This window comes from Cibotium barometz, chromosome 7 (assembly GCF_041138505.1).
Source record: "Cibotium barometz isolate CiBa-2024 chromosome 7, ASM4113850v1, whole genome shotgun sequence".
In the NCBI taxonomy this organism is placed as follows: Eukaryota; Viridiplantae; Streptophyta; class Polypodiopsida; order Cyatheales; family Cibotiaceae; genus Cibotium; species Cibotium barometz.
In genome coordinates, this window is record NC_141052.1 from 39,514,681 (window position 1) to 39,520,378 (window position 5,698).

At 35.2% G+C, this 5,698-nt stretch overlaps 1 long non-coding RNA gene across 1 annotated transcript; it reads right to left on the minus strand.

Moving 5' to 3' along the window:
• Nucleotides 1-274: 274 nt before the first annotated feature.
• Nucleotides 275-1,259, minus strand: LOC147636990 (uncharacterized). The gene is made up of 4 exons (XR_015266141.1): nucleotides 1,166-1,259; nucleotides 661-741; nucleotides 475-525; nucleotides 275-346 (listed from the first exon to the last, which is right to left on the minus strand). It is a non-coding gene; the product is annotated as an uncharacterized LOC147636990 (long non-coding RNA).
• Nucleotides 1,260-5,698: the final 4,439 nt, after the last annotated feature.

The window sequence follows — 5,698 nt, forward strand, 5'->3', positions numbered from 1 at the left end:
CCCGAATATAAAGTTATCCATCTATATAGAAGAGCATACGTTTAATACAAAACCAAAAGAAATCCTACTTAGAATAAAATTAATTATATAATACACTTACATTCTCTATAGGTTGATCATTTTTTATCGCATCAATATAAGGAGAGCTAGCTTGAATCTCAAAGTTTGTCTATAAAGTTCGCATTAGTAACAAAATCTTTTAAACAAAAAGTTCAAAACATGTAACATTGCATAAGTTACTATGCATGATTCAAAGAAAAAACCATTACACATTCTCCTTATGATACATCTTTCTAGCTCTTACCTCTTCATAAGAATGATTATATGCTTGAAGATTGAGTGTTGGCTTTAAGACCATGACATGTAAAATAACATAAAGTTAAAACTAGAACCACATAAATATATAATATAAACATACCCATGTAAAAAAGCTGCTTACATACGAAAAGAAAATATCAAGTTTAGTTCTTTTACCTCTTCATTAGAATTAATATTTCCTTGAGGAGTCAATGCAAGCTCCAAGACCTATGAATTTAGACCAAATAAAAAAAGTGATGAACTATGTATTAAGCTTCTTAAATCAGATACACACACACACACACAGAGAGAGAGATTTAAAGCATACAATTTATGGTTAAAAAAACTATAAAATATATTTACATGAAGTGATGAGCTAGCATCCATGTCATTACTTGCTTCATCTATGGATTGAGTCATCCCTTGTGCTTTTAATGTATCCTTCTATCAAACACAAAATATCAAATGCATTAGATTAGTTTTAAAATTATCAGTCCAATTATTAGTTTCTAAAAGAACATTCATAAGCATAAACATTAACACTTACATTGTCCTTGATACTCTTCTTTTAATTGTACTTTCTATTTGCTTGTCTACCTGAGACCCACCATCATAGATATCTTCCTCCAACCAAACATATTCAGCTCCAATGAACTTTAGAGTTGCAATCTCATGATGATGCTCACAAATAATTCTCTTGATCTTTTCTTGTGCCTCTTTGTTATGGCGAAGATCTTTAGGAGTCTCAACTCCATTAAACCACCTTCGTACAAGGCGGTAGTTGCCAAGCAAAATGTCATGTTGATCCTTGAAGCATTTCTCAAATAATTCTTTCCCCCATAGAGCTTGTTTTGGTCTCTACTCTCACCAATCTAGGTGCTCGAAACACCTCATCATATGTAGGTGTAGGACTAACACCTGCTAAGACTTGTTGGCCAAGAGTGTGTGAAAAAGGAGGTTCCTTATCTTTAATCTCCCCATTGCCTGCATAACCATGTGACATAGAAAACAATTTGCATAACATGCATAAACCAATTACAAACACACTAGTATATCTTTATATATAAAAGATTACAACATTTAAGATCGTTAAAACGTGTGTACCTTCCTTTGAGATTGGAGAACTTTGAATATCCTTTATGATTGTGCTCATGAGACCCAAGAAATTTTTATCTTCACATATCTTTTTCTTTAGCATTGCTTGCATGTCCACATTCGTAGTTGCCATCTCCAACCTACATAAATTCAATCCAAGGAGAACATATTACATGCAAGAACATCAATAGAAAACTATAAGGAGAACATATTACAAATTCAATCCAAGGAGAACATATTACATGCAAGCACATCAATAGAAAACTATAAGGAATAAAATGACATAAGATAAAAAACACTCATTGTACATTGAAACATACCAACGATTCATAGAGTTGCTTGAGTTCCAAAAGTACCAGTGATGAGAAACTGAGCTACGATTGTCATATGGAACTACCTTTGCTTCTCGCTCTATTATCATGCTCCTTGTTTTGATAACTTTCCATTTATCATTAATAGTAGATACACATAACCACCAATCCTTCCAATCATTGTCCTCCATTTCTACCTTCCATCTCTTTTCTTGATTATGAATCATTTTTAACCATGCTACTCACTTGTTTTGTTGTGTAGCTCACTTCTCTAATAACTGCATATTTTAGATCAGTTGAGGAGCATAATACATCAAAATTTGGCTTCAACTGAACAATATCATTCACCTCTAGCCAAGGTGGAATGCATCCAACACAGCCTGGCTGAATCAAGCGTGTTCTCAATCTTAGGTCTTTTATCTCATATGCGATGATTTTTTGCCATGTTGAAAGGGAATAAACTTATGAAGTAAAGAACTAATAGGCCTTATGTAATCCCATGTGTATGGCAAATACACATTTTGTAACACACTCATGCCAGTGGTATAATCAACATCTAACCTTTCAAATCCTCCCTCAACCACAATACATTGCCTGTAGTAGTTGGCTCCAAAAAGTAGCCTTAACTCACCATTACACTGAAATGAGAAAAGAGATGTTATGCATGCTTTCCAATATCCCACCATGGAAACTAATGTTACATCTTCATCACATTTCACCACAACTTGATCCCCAATATTATAGACCTCTCCCTTAAATAGGACTTTCTTATATTCTGTTAATCTCTCAATCCCCCAGTTTAAATACTGCTCAGCATACCTTCTTTCTTCAACGGTTGCATCCCTGTATTTTAGCTTCTTCCCTGCAACAATGACAATACCTTTTTCATGAATTGCTCTTTGGCATCCACTTGGTATGGCATTCATAGTAGATAAGGTCCATAATTCTTTGGCCTTTACAATGGATGATACATGCATAATACCCAATGCATGCCACTGAGGACATTCATAATAGCCATCTTTATCTACTAAGTATCCATCTGGAGTAGAAAGAGCTTGATGAAACTCTCTGAACATTCTTTGGTGAGGCAAAAGTCTATCAACATCTTTTTGAATATACATAAATACCCATGTAAACAATCTTCTTTGGTGATAGTTTGCATAAGAGATTTCATTGTCCTTGTTGTTGGTTTTGATGTTTGCATAGATTGAGACCTTACGCTCATATATATAACACCAAAATCCATCATGGCTACCATGATGTAAAATATCATCCAACAATTCTCCGGAACCTATATCCACACATCACAAAGTAAAGCATCATTACTATAGGTATGAATGTAAAAGGAATGTTAGTGAAAGAATAATAAGTGAAAGGATTATTCATCATACCTATAACATGCTCTAATGGGGATGAATTTAGCCCGATGAGCTCCTCTGACCTTACTCTCAAAGAAGCGAGCATGACTCTTATAATGTCGATTTCTTCTTGTGACCATCCATTATCACGAGTGTAGTTATAAAATGCTTGGGCAATATCTATGAGCAAGAGACCCAAGTCATAGAATTTCTTAGGGATACCTTTGACTTCACACAATATATATGGCAAACACCATTGCACAAATTTTTGATTTTCTTCTACCTTATAACTCTCAAAATACTTGCTAGGAAACGTCGGCCATCGACCATATCGAATCGAATAAGGTGTCACTTTTGTCATTTTGTGAGTTGCATCATCTATTTCTCTCCACTTCTCTCATTAGACAACCGATATACTTTGAAAACAAGTTCAATGCTAATATGTGCATGCAATCATATACCAAATCAAGAGACACATCAAAGCCATATAGACCATAGAGTCTCCACAAACTTGATCTACCTGAAAGACGTGCCTCTTTTAGTATCTCTTCACATTGAGCTTGGGTGCTTGCTCACTCTGCAAGAATTAAATGTTTGGACATCTCTTTGTTGGTAGATCTTTTCATTGGAGCATATCTGAATTGATACCTGTTTTGATCATACAAGTACCGCCTCGAGCCTGCACTGGGACCCAAAGTGGCTATTGCTTTGTCTCTACGACAAAAAGCTTGACCACCTTCTTTACATGATCCAATCTTGCATTAAGCTGGATGGTCTGTAATCACCATCATTAGCATAGCACGAGCTTGGAATCTTTGGTTATAAAAGTGGTCATCTGCAAAGATAGATGACACAAGATAATTGAAGTGTAAGTCAATTCCATGTATGAAGAGACTTTCCAACTCATCCATCAAAGGTTTCATAAAAACATGGAAAAGTTTGCTCGAGATTCCAACAACTTTCTTGCAACAACTGAATGGAATAAATAACACAGGTATCACTCCAATCAAAGATTTCTTCCCACAATTGAGAACTTTGATCTCAACCACACCACAATTTTTTTGGGTCGTCTTTGATGCTTGGAAGCCATCCCAATGTAATAATAAAGCAAAATTACGTGGATCTCCTTGTCCATTCAAAAGAAGACACATTAGGGTGTAGTATTATGTAACACATTAAGGTGTAATAGTATGTAACACACTTTAATATATATAACGCTAGAGAATATACATATAACAAAAGTCTTACCTTAAAAAGTCTTTTGAGACCTTGTATTGGAGCTTAACAACCCTTACAAATAAACTTGTACATTTGCTCACTTTCATTCCAACCCTCTAGAAGTGCTTCTGATTTTAGTGAAGAAGGCCATGAAGTCAATATTAGATAAAGCGGGAAAAATCCCATTCCCATGAAAAAAGTGGGGGTATGGTAAACTCATCCAAAAGTTTGTCAAAACATATTCTTGTGACATATCATTGGAAAGAGCTTGAAAAGTAGAATCTAGATCTACTTTGTCCGACAAATTTGGAGTTTGCATGTTCAAGTTATGGTCAATTTTTTTTTTTCAAATACATTCCCATTTTGAGGGATTTTTTCCATTTTATCTAATATTGACTTCATGCTCAATAAGCTTGTTTACAATGGACATTATCACATATCAAGGGCAACTCAAAATATGATTGTGGATCCCAAAACTCTTTAACACTATTACACTTTGTATCATCCCAAAAATCATAAATTCTTTTCGAATCATCAGAGCTATTAGATACCAACCATCTCTCTTTATTTTACCACATTTCTAACAAGTCATGGCACAAAGATCTACTTTTTGCAAGAAGCTTCAATTGTTCACCAATGGGAACATAATCGAAACATAACATATCCTTTCTAAGCTTGGCACACTTTGAACACTTCTCACCGCATGTTAAGCAATCACGCTTTAATTTTTTCTTACCTCTTTCACTGTTATTGCATTGACATTCAAGAGTGTCGCCAATGTAGTTGTCTTCTTTACTTGGATAGAGCTCAGTATCATGTATAGAATTGTCTAATCCTTGGCATATTCTATATCGATTTGCATGAACCATACCAAGTGTCGAAAACATGGTATTTAACTGTTCCCAACATGTGGGAACACTTATGCCATCTAGATCTCTATCCCATGTTTCTAGCAACTGCACTAATAGTTTACTCAGGCTTGGTGTATTGATTTTATCTTTATCTACTCTATTCCTAGAACCACCCATGTCTCCAAATAGAATCCTGAGCATACTATCTTGAAATTCCACTGAAGCCTGATGTTCATCCCAAAGTGCTTGCAATTCAATCACCCTCTGTATGATTTTATCAACCAAAGACAACTCCATGTCAACCATGTCCTCCTCCTCCTCCTCCTCCTCCTCCTCATGGTGATAATATTCATCATGTGTATCAATAAACACATTATTATCATCTTCATGCATCATCCCATGCAAAGGTCCATTGTCTTCTTCTCAAAGTTTTGAAGAGCCAAATCTTGAAGTTTGCAACCTAAGATTTGTTGCAATAGATTCAAATCGCTCATCAATTAGCTTATGCCTTGCATAAGTTGATGGAGCAACCATTCTTCCACCATGGCAATCTGTTCTACAGCTACAC